General features: G+C 41.1%; 1 protein-coding gene across 3 annotated transcripts in view; it reads left to right on the forward strand.

Annotated features, from left to right (window-relative positions):
* The window catches only part of LEPR (leptin receptor), a 1,381,011-nt gene that overhangs the window by 647,350 nt on the left and 717,649 nt on the right, over positions 1 to 16,012 (forward strand). The gene's annotated exons all lie outside the window — the stretch shown is intronic.

Genomic DNA, 16,012 nt, shown 5'->3' on the forward strand with positions numbered 1-16,012 from the left:
ACATAACAGGACCTCGGACATTGCACAGACTTCTTGACAAAGACGACACATGACTAATTATCATCAAGATCATGAACACATCACACCCCATACCTAGCAGCACTGTATGAACAGGCATTGTATTCCTGATCCTGTTGTGTCATATTACCACCCATGAGGGCCAGTACATTTCATAAACCACCTTTCACATTTGTGTAGAGGGGAGACAGTGTCTGCCCTCCTTGCAGATGGGCTGTCAATGCTGCTCAGGCTTAGCTCACAGAAAGTGTGTAATGGATCTGGAACCATATGTCTGAGTTCATGTAGGATGTAGACAGGACTGTTATCAGTCCCCAAGGGGACTTGCTATTTTCACGTTTAAGTGGGAGGTATGCAAATGATCCATGATGATGAAGGTAGGGGTGCATGTGGTGTGCATATCCACCTATACTGATCTTGAGCATGGGGGGGTGATGTTTGGCCTAAACATGTCTGCAGCAGGTTGGCTATAGCAATGGTGTGTGTGTATGTGCTATGATCAACCTCCATTACAGGGTGGGCTGGGCTGTTGCCTATGAGACTGCAGACATATGTGAAGATGGCATTCTGGTTGTCCTCAGTGAATGTGTCCGATTTATATGGTCAGCCTTACAGTAATCCACCTGTGACCTACTATGGTCATCCAGACAAAGGATTACCTGCTAGCCAGTTGGTGCCTGCTCCTACTTTCCCCTGTACAGCCAATATAGCATCCCATTATGTGCTTTGTGCAATACTACTGTCCAGCAAAGGTGCTTACTCTACTTTGGTGGAGACAGGTTGTACAAATTAGGTATTGCTGAGGACATACAGCTATGTGGGTGGTCATATAACTGTTTGTAGTAGGCATGGACACAAGGTCATAACACAGTTGGGCACCTCTACTATTTCTACATGATACCCCTGCTTATGACAGTACCCATGTCTGTGCCTGGGAAATGCAACAACCATTAGCTGTAGAATTGCAACTCTGTTGGAAGCACAGACATGAGGATCACACATGTGTACATGTATGGCTCATTTACATGATGTTTTGCATCACATTTTGTGTTATGAAACAGCCAGATACACCTAACCAGACATGCATACACCTGCACAAGTAATAACTGCTATACATTTCTGTTCTATGTCAGTATGGTATACTGTCATAACACTTTTATTGCTGTCATTTCCGTTAACCTGGTAGGGTGGGACATGTGGAGGATGCCATACATACATGGTGGGCTATGGGCCAACATTAGTGACAATGTCTTCAAATCGCTGTAGCACATGTACGTCAATTGATAGTTGGGTAGCCTTTGCATTCACAGTCATACCCTGGAGGATGTGCAATGCTCTTATGGTAGGCAGAGAGGGGAATGTCTAGGAGTGTGGTAGTGAGTGGTAGGAACATTTATTGTTGCATGTATGGCTGGTATTGGTACAGTTAGTAGATATGATGGACAGATGAAAGGTGGATATATTGTGTGTGCCACAGACAAGATGGAAGGGGGTTATGTCTGTGTGCATCATACTCTGGTACAAATAGTTTTAACATGATGTGTTGGTGAGGTGGAAATGGTGTGGGTGTTAACCTAATGGAGTATTATGCCAAGAGTGTGTATGGCAGTGATAAGAGTGTTATGTAAAGCAAGGTCTATGTGTCTGGGAATTAATGGTGTAATTATGACAGTTGTTAGTGCATATGCTCAACTAGTTGTGTGTGTGATGGATAAGACTGATGTACTTTGTAGTGGTTGGATGAAGTGGTGATGACTGCACCCAAGGTTGAGATAGTGGTGATTGGAGCAGATTTCAGTGGGAACGCTGGTGAAGTAGACAGGAGGATGCAGAATTGATGGGCAGGTATGGTGTCAAGCAAAGGAATGCAGAAGGTGAGATGGTGGTGGAATTTGCAAACGAGGCTGGACATGGCTGTGGTGAATACGTATGTTTACAAGACCAAGTGGTATAGGATGAAAGACAAGAGTGGAGGAAGATGCACACAGGTGGAGTTTCCCCTATGCAGGTGGGCCTGTTCGAAGGGTATTAGAAATAGTGTACAGTGGTGACAGTGAAAAGTGTGGTTAGGCAGCAGGGAATTATGGTCTGTGGGATGATGTTGGTGATCAGGACGTAAGGGAGGAGTGTGAGGGCAGCACCACGGATCAAATGGTGGATACTGCAAAAGGGTGTGTTTGATTGGGTTCAGCGAAGAATTACAAAAGGCAGTGGGTGGCAGCAAAGAGTCACGAAATGTCTGGTTACATACATTTGGTCAAGTAATGGAGATGAGTAGAATGGGGCTTGGTGTGACATCTAAACAGAGGAAGGGGGACAAGGAGACCTAGTTGTGTAATGAGAAAGCACAGGAGAGTATACAGTGTAACAGGTTGTTGAAGGAGAAGTGGGATTGTCAGACAGATGAAGACAGTAGACAGAAGTATAAGGAGATGGGTGCAAGGCAAAGAGAGTGGTGGCAAAGGCTAGGGATGGGGCATCTGAATGGTTGTATGTAAGGTTGGACACCAATGATGGAGGATAGGACCTGTACCAATTGGCTAGACAGAGGCACATAGATAGGAGGGATGTGCAGCAAATAAGGCTTTTAAAGGATAATGTGGGAAATGTACTCAAAAGCGAGGCGAGTGTGTTCAGCAGATGGAAACAGTACTGTTATGGGCTGTTGCATGAGGAGAATGAGAAAGAGAGGAGGTGGCATGATGTGGGTTTGGTGAATCAGGAAGTGCAACAGATTATCAAGGAGGAAGTAAGGATAGCTATGAAGATATGCAAGAATGGTAAGGCTGTTGGTCCAGATGACATACCTGTGGACTCATGGAGTTTAGGAGAAATGGCAGTGGTCTTCTCAGCAGAGTGTTTATTGTGATCTTGGAAAGTGAGAGGATGCATGAGGAGTGGGGAAAATGTGTTTGTGTACTGATTATGAGGATAATGGTGGTGTGCAGAGCAGTACTAACTATGGAGGGATAACATTGATCAGTCACAGCATGAGGTAATGGTAAAGGGTGGCGGAAGCTAGGCTAAGAAGGGAGGTGAGGATTACTGATCAGCAGTATGGTTTCATGGCAGGAAAGATCAATACAGATGTGATGTTTGCTCTGAGAGCATTGATGGAGATGTACAGAGAAGGTCAGAAGTAGCTGTGTTGTGTCTTTGTGGATTTAGAGACAGCATATGACTGGTTGCCTAGAGAGGAGTTGTGGCATTGTATGAGGAGATTAGGAGTGTGAGAGGAATTCTTAAGACTGCTACAGGATATGTCCAAGGCTAGTGTGACAGAGGTGAGCTCTGCATTGGCGTTGACAGGGGCATGACAGGTGGAGGTGGGAGTACATCAGGGATCAGCTCTGAGTCCTTTATTATTTGCAGTGGTGATGGACAGGTTGATAGACATGGTCAGACAGGGTCCCTTGTTGATTGTGCTGTTTGCAGATGACATTGTGGTCTATAGTGAGAGTAGGGAACATGTTGTGGAGACCCTGGAGAGGTGGGGCTATGGTCTAGAGAGGGGAGGAATGTTGGTCAGTGGGACTATGACAGAATATATGTGTGTGGATGGAAGGGAGGATGGAGGAATTGTGAGGATGCAGGGAGTACAGATTGCAAAGGTAGATAAGTTTAAATACTTGGGAACAACAGTTCAAAGTAAAGGGTGGTGTGGGGGAGAGGTACAGAAGAGAGTGCAGGCAGGATGCAGGTGGTGGAGAGTGTCAGGTATGATTTGTGACAAGCAAGTACCATTAAGAGTAACATGGAAGGACTGCAAGAGGGTAGGGAGACCAGCTGTGTTATATGGGTTGTAGACAGTGACATTAATAAGAAAAGGCAGGAGACAGAGCTGGACGTAGCAGAGTTAATGACATTACAATTTGCACTGGGCATGACAATAGTGGATGAGGAGGAATATGTATATTAGGGGCCAGCCCAGGGTGGATGGCTTGGGGACAAAGCCAGAGAGTGGCAGGATGATGTTGGTCTGGACATGTGATGAGTAGGTATGCTGAGTATCTTTATGAGAGGATGAGGCAGCCAGGCAAGAGGAAAAGGAGAAGGCCTAAGATAAGGTGTATGTATGTGGTGATAGCGGTCATACAGCTGGTTGGTGTGACAGAGTAAGATGCAGAGGACTGGAAGACATGGAGAAAGATGATCTGCTGTGGTGGCCCTTGATGGGAAAAGACACATGAAAGGGAAGGAGAGGTTGTAATGGCAGTGTTCACAGGTTGCCAGTTGTTTGGCAGACATAACACAACTTTTTGAGTACATTACTACAAACCTGAGGCACACATATGGTCAATGTGCATAACAGTGGACAGTTGAATGGTATGAGCTCAGTATATGATATGCAGTTCAACACACACAGCTGCAACAGTATTGTACTATGCTAATACCCTGTACAGGTCCCTCACACGTCTGATACAAACATGTATATCATACTTGCATTCACAATTAACATAAGGATATATGTGACATCCCAGTAGCTGGCCTAGCAGTGTCACAGTCAGTATTGTTCAACACACACTCCAGTATTAGTCATATGTGAACCATCCTTCCCTGGGGTGAGTCAGGGACATGAGCTTTGTTCTATGTCACTGCAATCAGACACATATGCTATGGCCATAGCAGCTTGCCTTTTGTAGGTAATGCTCCTGATTAGGATGATGATGGCATGTGGACGAATTGTAGTCCCCCACATGCTAATTGCATGTAGAACAGTTGTGGGATCATTCCATAGCCAATAGCATGGAAACACTCTTCCTATATCTAAGTACTTCCTGTGGGTGTTGCCCCATTTCCTTGCCTGTAAGCTGAATTTCATGGAGGTGTCTGACAGACAGCATCACAGAGTGTAGAAAAAGATACCACTTACAACAAAGATAGTGGAGACAGGCCAATAAACTGGGGGAGGATGTTCCAGACATGGGGACATAATGTAAGTATTGCCGTTATACATTTGAAGTAATGCTAGTTTGACAGAGTTTTTTGTGGCTATGGCTGTTCTGCATGATTTTAAGTCTGACATTGTTATGTAGTTGACATAACTCTCACCTGTCGGGCTATCTGCAGACTGGTCAGGGGTTGGATTGTTATATTTAGTGTGTTACTCACACATTTTGTTTTCTTTGGTAAATCAGTAGCATACTCTGAGGATTTTAGTCAGTAAATGGTAACATCCATGTGTGTTTCTGACTTAATATCCCTCGGAACAGATATGTTACAAGAAACCCTGTAACATTAGCAACTTTCTTAGTGAATAACAGCAATATTTCATGTATGGTCATATATTTGGACCTCTGTCCACCAATTATGTCAGACTTTGCCCAGATGTCATACAGTAGGAGGTTGATAGATATAATGGTCTATCATTATTTAGTGCTGTCATTCCTGCTGAGGGGAAAGGCTGGAAAACATGTTGGAGTCTGTACATTCAAGAGGTTGGTGTATGGAGAATGTTCTTAGATGCCCTTGTAACATATGTTATGTGGGGGAGAGTTAACACGTGTTTTAAAACTAGGCTGTTAGAACATATGAGACATATTACTGACAAGAAAGAAGACAGTTCTATAGCTGTACATTTGAATAAATCTCATCATGGGGATAGTAGTGGGTTCCAAGGTATTGTTTTAGAATAAGTCTGTTCCATAGTTTGAAAAAACATTCATAAAAGGATAATTGCTATCTACAGAATCAATGTACTAATATTAAATGTGATACTTTATCCCTTAGGGGTTAAATGAGGAGTGTAATTGGAGGCTGTGTATTTAATTATGCAATTAAGTGTTAATTTTTTTCTAGTGATTAAGGCAAATATTTCCTGTAATGTTCTACTCCTTGAAGGCTTTGGGCAAGACATCAGAGTATAATAAACATGTGTGAATTACTGGCTGGTTGTATTTCTATTTGTTATATTCAGTCATTTTAGTTGTTTTGCTAAGATGTTGTATGTCTGGCCATTGTGTATGGCCTATTATGATTTTGTAGCAGTGTACAGTTAACTTATTTATTTGGACTGTGGGGGGCGGGGGAAGATGTGAGTGTCATGTGTCCTTTTGTATCCAATTGTGCATGCTGCCCCAGCTATGGGTGGTCTATCAGCAGCATATGTTTGTATGGGCATTTTGATACATGTATGCATATTTGTATATATATATATATATATATATATATATATATATACATATATATATATATATATATATAAATATATATGTATGTATATATATATATATATATATATATATATATATATATGTGTGTGTGTGTGTGTGTGTGTGTGTGTGTGTGTATATATATATATATATATATATATATATATATATATATATATATATATATATATATATATATATATATATATATATATATATATATATATATATATATATATATATATGCATATATGTGTATACATACATTTTCATATATATATAGTATTTATTGGTAATATATCTATATATTGTTATACACATATATGTATCTCCATGGATCTACTTCAGTAGATTGAACTTTTAAATGTTCAAACCTCATATGCCCGAGACCATAACATCAAACATTTAAAAGTCTGAACACTGAAGTACAACAAAATAAAAATAAATAAATAATTGTTTCTATTGGGGGAGCAAGCACTCCTGCACCCCTCACACCCCACCACTACTTAAATATACCAATTCCGAGATAGCACTACATTGCAGAAAAGGGAAATCTTCCCGTTCCTCACAGTATGGGGATTTCCATTCAGTCCGTTCGAACTTTTAAAAGTTCAATCATATGGTCTCGGCAATATGAGGTTCGAACTTTTAAAAGTTTGATTTACTGAAGGGGCCCCATCTCCATACATATCTATCTCTCTATGTGTATGTTTCTTTTCAGATATGTATATTTGTAGATACCAATGTTTCCTACGAACAGAGTGTCTCTTCCTTATTGTAAACTGGCTGTAAAGAAAGGTATGTTTGAGAAAACATCCTAAAGCCATACATCTGAGGTGACTTATTGGTAAATTGCTTTGGCTATGGTCACCAGGATTCTGGGTTCAAACCCTTGTAAGGGCTATTTATTTTGTTGTTAGGCAGAACAAGGACTGTTGGATACAGAGTGATTAAGGCAATTTTAAGCATGTTTGCGTGTGTTTGTGTGATGATAAGCAGTGCTAATGTGTGGTAAAATGAATAGACGCTTATGCCTTGTAGGCTTTTCTTACCACTGCGCTAATCTGCTTAGCATTTAGATTTAAGCAGTGCTTAAACCTGCTAAGCATAGCTCAGCCCTGGTAATCATTAATCACATTCCAGTCTGATAAAATAGCAAGGTAATGACATCTCTAATAAGTGTATTTAATTTCCTGTACATAACATGCTTCTATGTGCTGTCATTACAGTAGCAAGGGGTGTGACTATACTGTATGGGACACATATACATGGGTAGTACCACTATCTTTTTCTTTGGATTTGCTTTATACATGGGTAGTATCCCAGGTTATATGCAGTCACACTTGCATGTTACACCAGCTATAGTGCACTGGTTGACAAAAATAGTTTAACACATAATGTATCATTACGTTAGTACTTTTAACAGTGCTTTTCCAAGTAAAAGTAGATTGCAGATTTTAGTACTAGAGCCATACACCCCTGCATTCAAAGCTGGGACTCTGAATACTGACTATCTTTTTCTTGGTGTTTGAGCTGTATGTTTTTATGTATCTCCTATTGGATATTGATCTGATATTATGATATTAACTGTAGACTACTATGTTTTTTGGACATGTCATTGAGGACTGCTGTCATGTAGTAATGGCATACCTTTCAGTTTCAGACTTCTATCTTTCAAAACATTCATCCTAATGCATAATCTATTGGCTGTCTATTTTCTGTCTGTCCTTTGTACAGATGTGCAGATGTCAGGTATTGCTAAGGTCATACCATTATGTAGTTGCCCACATAGTATTGTGCTGTGGGCCAGGACCCTGCTGCTAGTTCCGACATATGGGACACTCCTTAATGTGGGCCTTGCCCCTTTTCCTTGCCTGTGTGAGGGACATTACAGAGGTGGTGGGCTACAGATTCACATACAGTAGGTGGCAATATGCCACATGACAGGATATGTGGAGAGAGCCAAACAACATGAGGGCCTTATCCCCAGATTTGTGAACAGGTTCTATGTCATTACTGCTGTTATACACATGGAAGATTGATAGATTGACAGGGTTTGTGTGGGCATGCATTCAGTGAGTGACTTCCCGAATGACAGCGATATGTCTCTGACATACCTCTCCACTGGCATGCTGTCCACAGACTGGCTACATGTTTGCCTTTTATGTTTTGTCTGTTCCCCAGACAGCTGGTGTCCTTGGTAAATCAGTCATGGACTCTGGGGAATACAGTGGGTAAATACTCACCTCTATTGGTATTACTGACATCATATTCCTCATAAAGGATGTTACAACAAACCCAGTAACATCTGCAACTGTCTCAATATATGACAGCAATATGTCCAGGCTACCCCTGTGTTTGTGCCTCTGTCCCCAAATGATGTCAGGCTTTGTCCAGATGTCAATGAGTCATATTTATTATCATTATTTCTTGCCTTCCTGCTACTGTCCTGGTGATGTAGTAGACCCACAGACATGTCAGGGAAGAGCCCATAGATAGGAATCCTGAGCCTGTACATTTTGAGGTGAACTGTATATGTGAGAAGCCTGTGTATGTATGCCCATTGTTAACAGATTGCCAGAATTGTGTACACGTGTCATGTGTACATGTTATTTGGGCTGTGTATGGAAGGGTTGGATGTAAGTGTTATGGCTCCTTCATTATCTGACTGTGCATGCTGCTCCAGTATCTGTTGATCTATTGGCTGTATGTGTTTGTAGGGGCAGATTGAGACATGTCCTTTGCCAAGGTCAAGATTCAGACTACACTGAGAATTGGGACTATATCTGTACGGCTAGTGTGTGTGAGTGGAAAATAAATTTGTTCACACAGTCCATATACTCTACTGTTCACTTGACTTACTGGTATGTGACTGTGACTGTGGTGATATTGGTTGTAGGTATGCACTTTCACACTGGTGTCTGTTTGTCAGTGCTGTTACATTCCTGTAGTACCTGATATATTTGTAAATACATGGGTAATAACCCATAGCAGATTCCCTAATTCAGTTAATTGTGCTATTTCAGTAAATATATGTTAGAGCACACAGGAGGTTGTTACTACAGCAACTGTGTTAGCTTATCTATGACAATACTTCAGACACATCCCCATTTTCATGACTTCCACTCAACAGTTTGTCAGCCTTGGTCCAGATTCTTTGCAGTAGGGGGTTTTGAGCATACCTGTCAACTGGCTGGATTGTTTTAGGATGTCCAGGTTTATTGCTCATATTTCTGGTCTGTTTTACAGATTATTCTCATTTCTTTGGTAAATCACTGTGATGATATAACTGTTGTCAGAAAATGAGCACATACATTTCATTTACCTACCTCACATCCATCAGAATGTAAAAAAACATATTGGCAACCTTCGAACACTGGACCCCACCTGGTTTGGGTTCATGATGGGCCGATCTTGTCTTCTGAACCTGACTTCTTCAAATCAGTCTCCAGAGCTGGGGACAAGGGACCTCACCAAGGCCTTTGACACCATCCCCACTCTGGAATAATAGATAAACTTACTAAGCTGGGCACAAATCTCTACGTCACTCGATGGGTTGCCAACTGGCTTACCGACAGATCCCTAAAAGCAGCAAACTCTAAATCCATCTCCAGACAAGTGACAAGTGGATTACCTCAGGGTTCAGTCCTGGGATCGCTCTTGTTTGGCATCTACTTCTCTGAAGTACAGGCCAATACTAAGGGACTCTGGCTAACAAAGTCTGCAGATGACTGCAAACTGGGAACCATTATTGAATCTCAAAATTATGTGGATATTCTATAAAAGGGCCTTACAGAAACAGGTGTTTGGTGCCAGAGCCATGGCTTTAGCTTAATGCCAAGAAATGTATAGTTATCCCCTTTGGGAAAAGCCATGTACCCATGAATTACCTCATAGGTGTCAGTACACTAAACACCGAAAGTGTGATGAGAGACTTAGGGACACAGGTGGACAGTGGTCTCACCTTCGATAACCACATCACCACAACAGTCAGGAAATCCTTCTATGTGGCAACCTCATCACTAAGGGCTTTTCATCCAGAAAAAAGGAGGTCATTGTCCCACTATACTCATCCCTCATTAGACCAATTGTAAAGTACAATGCCCCGTTTGGTATGTACATCACAAGACATCTGCAACAGCTGGAAAGGTCACAGAAATACCTCACTAAAAGAATCCCAGGCCTAAAGCATATGCCCTATGCTGACCATCTAAAAAAATTCCAGCTATACTCTGTGGCATATCGTCTACTCAGAGGTGATCTCTGCTTAACATATAAGGCCATGTCAAACCCTGAGCTGTTAGACATGCTCCACTTAAAGAAATCTCAATCCCTCAGAGCCACATGCTCAAGGGATCAAAACCTTGTCATCACAATGAACAAAACATGCTGGATGGATAGGTTCCTGACCCAGAGACTCCCCATACTCTGGAATAGACTGCACATACATGTCAAGCAGAGTGCCTTCTTGGCCCACTTCAAAAGTAACCTTGACAACTGGATGGGAGATAGGAAATTCACCCCGGGGATCACGTCAGTTGCCCTCCTAAACAGGGTTCCAGGGAAGTAAATATTGTGGGAAGAAATATCCAGGGAATTGTTATGGCTAGGCTTGTATAGACCAACCTATGAACCTATGAACCTATATGTATGATGAAACAAACTGTGTCACTCTGTCAAGAAGAGTACAGGGGGAAATGACTTCTTCTTCTATGGATGCTAATGCGTTAGTACTGAGATGTGCCACATAGAAGGACTTTCTGACCACAGTGGCAAAGTGATGGTCAAAAGAGACATTGCTGTCAACGTGTATACCCAGATCTGTTATAACGCCTTTTTTGTTCAGGGGACTACCATCGATGAGGTAAGACATGGGAACAGGGTTTTCTCCAAAGGGGATGATGACACATTTTCTGACACTGAGCTGAAGGACATGGCTCTGACACCAGTCATTGGTTTCAGTGAGGCCTTTCAGTAGGATGCCAACATCACTTGGGTAGTTAATAATAGCTCCCAACTTGCAGTTGTCTGCAAACATTGTCAGCCAGATTCCTTTAATGTTGGCATGGACGTCAGAGAATTTGATACCAAACAGGAGAGGACCCAGGACAGAACTCTGTGGGACTCCACTTATGACTGCTCAGCAGTCTGACTTGGAGTCAGCTATTTCCACACTGTGAGTCCCATCTGTGACCTATTTTGCAACTCACCTAGTGATATAGGGGTTAATGCCTAGCATAGTGAGTTTTTGCATGATGCTTTAGTGAGGAATGCTATCAAAGGCTTTGGCCAGATCAAGGTAGGCTGTATGTGCCACCTTGCCTTCATCCACAGCTCAGGTGACTTATTCCAAGATGTTGACCAGGTTTTTTGAGCAGTTATGACTTACCCTTCACAACAATAAACTATGTGGGATCCTGAGTCTGTGGATTCCCATATCCCTGTTTATTAAGTGCATGATGTTGCATTCCATAGCTTTGCATAACAGACTTGTCAGGAAGTTAGGGTGGTAGTTCCCATGGTCTGTAGTCGCATCTCATTTGTGGAGAGGGGTGACTGTAGCAGAGCACAATTCTGTAGGAGCAAAGCCTGAGGTGAGGCTGTGCTTGAGCAGGGCACACAGGTGAGGTGCCAGGTCACTCTGTAGTTCATGTAGAACACAACCAGGGATATTGTCAGGTCCTATAGAAGCTGTATTATTGGCCTTGAACAGTGGTGGTTTAACCTGTGCAGCAGTATTACTGTGTGCCTTACAGTGTACTGGTATTGTGATTGGTCCTTTGGGGGGGGGCATTTTTCAGTCAATATGTCAGACAGTATAGTGGCAATATTTGTTGACTCATTCTAGGAGGTGCCATTGTCTAGTAGCTCAGAGAAAATCTTGGTATTGCCATGGAGATTCTTTACATAACAGTATGAGGCCTTGTGGTTGTCTTTACTAAGTGGTCCAGTTCTGTTTTCACAGCTAATGTAGTGGTATTTGATAAGGGATCTCAACTTTAATTGAGGCTGATAAGGTTTTTTTCCAGTCTTGGGACTTCACCTTATTCTGTACCAGTTCCCTCCTATTGTTGTACAGTTTCTTTATGGCCAGATACCACCAGAATGTCTTCCTTTTTGTGGAGGTGAGGGTCTTGGTTCTACTGGGTAAGGCAGTATCAATGCATTCGTGTGCGTGTTCATAGTGCATTATTGTTTGATTCATCAGTCATGCAACTAGTCTCCATTTGCATGGCTGCCATGAGGTTAGCCACCTCTGTTTTTGGGATCCCATAATTAGCTTTGGAAAGGCTTTTCATTATAGTTACCTGTGAAGGGGAGGGGGGGTGGTAGGGCTGTGGATTTCCAAAGGTGATTACTTTGTGGTCAGATATAACAAGGGAGGAGTTGATTACTGGTGTACAGCAACAGTCACCCATTTTTAGACAGGACCAGATTGATGTGATGTGCAAGTGCATCGATACATGAGTAGCTTTCCCAGTTAATGGTGGGGTAGTTGAAGTCAACCAGTATGAGAATGTTAGGTTGGACATTATTATTTTCCAGGGTGTTTAGGGACATGGAGTGTGAGTCTTGGGACATGTTTGAGGTCCTATATCAGGCTACAACCTGAACCACTGTCATACCCAATGTTAGCTACACCTGCAGGATCTGTAATGCATAATGTCAGACTACCACTCTGGAGGTGTGTGCATCCTTTATGAATATGGAAGTACCACGACCTTTGGAGTTTCAGTCCAAGTTCCGCAGCCAAAAGGTGTGAAATGAGTTATAGGCTGGTATTGCAGGGATGCTTCCTGCTGCCTTTAACCAGGTCTCTGTTACTGCACATATGTCATTGTTCCCCATTTTAAGGAATACTTCTAGTGAGTGCATTTTCAGATTTAGACTTCTAGGGTGCAGCAGCATGACCCTCAAATTTCATGTGTTTGTAGCTGTTATATATTTATGTATATTTATGAATATATATATATATATATATATATATATATATATATATATATATATATATATATATATATATATATATATATATATATATATATATATATATATATATATATATATATATATATATATATATATATATATATATATATATATATATATATATATATATATATATATATATATATATATATATATATATATATATATATATATATATATATATATATATATATATATGTGTGTGTGTGTGTGTGTGTGTGTGTGTGTGTGTGTGTGTGTGTGTGCAGATTTGTCCACATATATGCATCTCCATGCATATATACATGTATATATAGAGAGCCTGACTGATTCTACAGACTCCTTTCCCTACTGTTGAATGACTGTACTCACTGATACGTTTGGAAAATCATCACTACTTTGTAGAGCTTACATGGTGTAATAGTACTTTGCTTTGATTGTAGTAAACAAGGCCCTGGGTTCAAGACTTGGCATGATGTATTATTTTGTTGCAAGGCAGAACAGTTGCTGCTGGGGAGTAAGGGATACGGGCAATAATTAAAAGAGGTCCCTAGTTTGGGCCCACTGACCCCCGTTTTGACAGGCTTTGAACAGATTTGTTGCAGTAAGAGATTCAGAGTACAGATTTGATGTCCGACTGCACTACACAAACACACACACACACATATTTATATATATATATATATATATATATATATATATATATATATATATATATATGTATTTATTTACTTATATATATATATATATATATATATATATATATATATATATATATATGTGTGTGTGTGTGTGTGTGTGTGTGTGTGTGTATTTTATATGTATATATACCATTATATGTATATAGACCCATTATAGAGTACAACACCCCTTTTGGAATGTACCTCACAAGACATCTGCAGCAGCTGGAGAGGTCAGAGAAGTACCTCACAAAGAGGATTACTGGCCTCAGACAGATGCCCTAGATTGACCGTCTCAAAAAACTCCAGCTTTACTCCATAGCATATCGCCTACTCTGAGGTGATTTTTGCTTAACATATAAAGCTATGTCAAGCCCAGAGCTGTTGGACATGCTACACCTAAATAAATCCCAATCCCTCTGAGTTGAATGCTCTAGGGACCTAAACATTGTCACCACAATAAATAGGATATTCTGGAGGGATAAATTCCTGTCCCAGAGACTTCCCATACTCTGGAACAAGCTACCCATCTATGTCAAGTAAAGCTCTCATTAGCACTCTTCAAGAAAAATCTTGATTAGTGGATGGGAAATAGGAAATACACCACCCCAGGGATCACTTCTGTGGCTCTGCTCGACAGGAGCAGAGGAAAATAACTTTCTTGGGTGGCATAAGCCAGGGAACCTTGTTAGCTAGGCTTGCTTAGGCCCTTGGGCCAATAGCTTAGTACCTACATATGAACCTATGAACCTATTTATATCTCTACATATATTTTGCATTAATGTTTCCACACACACATATATATATATATATATATATATATATATATATATATATATATATATATATATATATATATACATATATATATATATATATATATATATATATATATATATATATATATATATATATATATATATATATGCATCTCTAAAGAAGTATACATTTGTATATATGTACAAACGTTGACTAATGTTAACAAACCTTTACCCTGCTGTTGAATGACTCTACTGGATATGTTTGAAAAAACATCAGGCATATCTATAGATCAGATGGCTTAGTGGTAAATTGCTCTAGTTATAGTGTGCAGTGTCCTGGGTTTAAGGCTTATAAGGCCTAATTATTTTGTTGCTTGGAGGGCTGTTGGATACAGAGTGATTAAGGCACTTTTAAGCAGCTGTAAGTGGGTTTCCACAGCTTTGTGCGGTGGTAAGCAATGCTAAATTCCAGATAACTATGCTGACAGACAGCATTAAAAGTGCTTAATCTGTGTAGGCATCACTTAGCACTGTGCAAATAGGCTTACTCCTCCTTACTCTGTCTTACTCTTGCACTCATTTCTTTAAAAGAAAAGAAAAAAGGGGTGATAGGAAAGTGGTAAAAAATGAGTCATGAAGAGGGAAAACAATATGAAAGATAGCTGGGGATATGCAGGATTGGTGTAGGGGAGGTCAATAGCTGTCCATTTCTTCTACAGCAACAGCTGTGCATATATACTGAATTTGGAGGTAAATTTGTACACTCAAACCCCTGAGAGAGGGGTGAGGACAACAATAATGTGGTGTGAAGCCAATTAGACCAGATTACATATGTCCATTGGACAAGTGTGCGAAATGAGCAGCTATGTATGGGGCGATATTTTTTTGGGAACAGATTGTCCTTTTTTTTCCTCCTAAGGTGAGAGCGGGATGTTAGGGAAGGATTGTAGGTATATTTGGGATGGTAGGTTGGGTAGGAAGACAGACAAGACAGCATACAGGGGCAGTATATGACACATGTGGGGGGTAAACACCTTGTATGAGGAGGGGTGTTTGGTAATTGGAAGAGCACGAGTCCCCAAATGGATACATTGGGACTGAGGTCCCCACCCATGGGCAGTCTCCAATGCACCTTCCTGGCCCCTAACGTGGCTGTGCTGGGGGCTGAGCAGGAGGGGCAAGTTGACCCTCTAAATGCACCATGCGGCCCTCAAGCTGGCATAGCAGACCTCCCAATTCTTTGCAGAGCTCGCTATGCACCAGACCCTGGATCTGGCTTCGGGTGAAAGGATGCTTTCTGTGCCCATGCCCAGGGGGGACGAGCCCCATCCACTGAGGTGAGTCTCCCAAAGGTGGTGCAGGACCAGCAGATGGTGGGTCCCAGACATGCTGAGAAATGGTGCCACAGCCAGATAAGATGGGATAGGTAGAT

The sequence above is a fragment of the Protopterus annectens genome, chromosome 10.part0 (assembly GCF_019279795.1).
Source record: "Protopterus annectens isolate FY-2018-M chromosome 10.part0, PAN1.0, whole genome shotgun sequence".
Lineage (NCBI taxonomy): Eukaryota > Metazoa > Chordata > Ceratodontiformes > Protopteridae > Protopterus > Protopterus annectens.